Source organism: Mus pahari, chromosome 17, assembly GCF_900095145.1.
Source record: "Mus pahari chromosome 17, PAHARI_EIJ_v1.1, whole genome shotgun sequence".
Lineage (NCBI taxonomy): Eukaryota > Metazoa > Chordata > Mammalia > Rodentia > Muridae > Mus > Mus pahari.
In genome coordinates, this window is record NC_034606.1 from 66,592,383 (window position 1) to 66,594,805 (window position 2,423).

Below are 2,423 nucleotides of genomic sequence, written 5' to 3' on the forward strand. Positions count from 1 at the left end.
AGAGAGAGAGAGAGAGAGAGAGAGACCCCAATATGATTTCATTTTTTCATTTTTTATTGATTATTTTATTTATTTACATTTCAAATGTTATCCCCCTTCCCAGCTTCCCCTCCGCAAGCCCCTACCCCTTCCCTCTCCCCCTGCCTCTATGAAAAATGTTTGTAAAAGGCACCTGTGACCTGTAGTGCCTGTCAATTTCTATGGTACAAATACTTCCACTGTGACTAATTTTCAAATGCTTTAATTACTCTAATTGAAACTTCTGGATTTAATAGTCCTCTGAAAACGTTGTATATGCGAATGAGTAAATGAATATGAGTCACATCGCCTGCTAAGAAGGGCTCTGCAGCTAAACACCCAAGGAAAAGACACAAGGAAAGAGAGTTAAGATGTGGACCTTAGTCAGGCCTGGTGGTTCCTGCCTGCAATGCCGGCACACAGGAGGCAGGAGCAGGAAAGCTTGAGATCATCCTGGTATGTAATATAAGCAAGTTCCAGGCCATCCAAGGTTATATATGAATCCCATACCACATTCCCATCTTCAAAAAAAGAAAAAAGAAAATAAACAAGATGTCGCCGTCAACAGGCATCTCTCTAGCTTGGATTTGTTATCTGTATTTTAAGTTTGAAAGGAAGACTGTTTTACTATCTTTTAAATTTTTTATTTATTTCAAGCCGCGTGTGGCAGTGAACGCCTTTAATCCCAGCACTAGGGAGGCAAAGGCAGGCGGATGTCTCAATTGGAGCCCAACCTGATCTACATCACAAATTCTAGGACAGCTCAGGAAACATAGAGAGACCCTGTTTCAAGCCCACAAACTTTATGTGCTTTGTCTGAGTGGGGTGAAAGCCAGCCACAACTTGCAGGGATTGGTGTCCCCCTCCCTCCCTCTCTTGGTTTTGGTAGGTTGGTGACTGGTTGGTTTTTCAAGACGGAGTTTCTCTGTGTAACTTTGACTATCTGGAACTAGCTCTGTAGACCAGGCCGGCCTCAAACTTAGAGAGATCTGCCTGCCTCTGCCTCCTGAGCGCTGGGATCAGGGATGTGCCCCACTTCACCCAGCTTGGTTCTTTCCTTCCACCATACGAGTTCCGGGGGTCAAGCTCAGGCTACAAACAGGTGCCTTTCTTTACCATGGGAGTCATTTCTTCCACCTTTGTTTGGTTGTGTGGTGTTGCGTCTTTTCCTCTTTATTCTCTGTGTACTGGTGTTTTGCCTCCTTGTATGCCTGTGCACCGTGGGCATGCAGTGTCCATGGAAGGCAGAAGATGGCATTAGATCTCCTGGTACTGGAGTAACAGACAGTTATGAGCTGCCAAGTGGATGGTAGCCATCAGACCTGGGCCCTCTGGAAGAATGGCTAGTACCCATAACCACTGAGCCACTTCCCCAGTCTTTCACTTTGATTTTGGTTATGGGAGACAGGGTTTCTCTGTCACCCTAATTGTCTTAGAACTTGCTCTGTAGACCAGGCCGGCCTTCAACTCCAAGATCTGCCTGCCTCTGCCTCCCCAGTGCTAGAGTTAAAGGTGTTTGCCACAAAGCCAAGTTTGCTTGGTTTTCTGAGGTGGCGTCTCACTATGTAGACCAGACTGGCTTTGAACACCCACCAGTTCAACTGCCTCTGCCTTCTGAGTCAAAAGATTGCAAACATGTTCCAAATGTCAGCTTCTTCTCACCTTTATAGCTCCTCTTTGAACTGACAAGAAGAACCTAATGAGAGAGTCATTGAATTTCCTCAAGTTGTAACACCCTACTTCTCTCTACCTCAGCCTGCAGACACCCCAAAAGCCTCAGAGCAGGTCCCAGCATCTGTCACTGCAACCAGACAAAAGAAGCATATATTGTAAAAGCTACTGAATAAACATTATCTGCCCACAAAGGTGTACTGGGGCCGTAGTGACTCATGCTTACAGCCCAAGCACTTGGAAGGTAGAGTGGTTTTCTAGATATGGATAGCACCTGGTGCTCCTTGGTCATCTAAACAGTCTTTGTAAAGAACAAGTTGCTGCAACTATAAATTTTGCAGTCTTTTATTGACTCAGAACAAATATTTATAGGTACCAGGCACCACTTAGCATCTCCTCTTTGCCCCTGTGGTCACTCCCACATTCTCCACGTGTTCAAGGAAGGAAAAGCAGGTGCCTAGCAGAGGCACAGCTTGGACCCAAGGTCATCTCCTGGGTTTCAGCCCTCATTCAAAACAGAGAGCCTTCACCCAAACTTCAAGCAACACAACACAAGACAAAGACACAACAAAGGCTACAGGTTTCATTCACAACAAAGGCTGTGGTCAGATATTCACAGGAAGGTGGTGACCGTGACTTATGGTAGAGCGAAACCTGAGGGGTGTGTGCATTCAGGTATTCATGCCACATGAGAGAGAGAGAGAGAGAGAGAGAGAGAGAGAGAGAGAACAAAA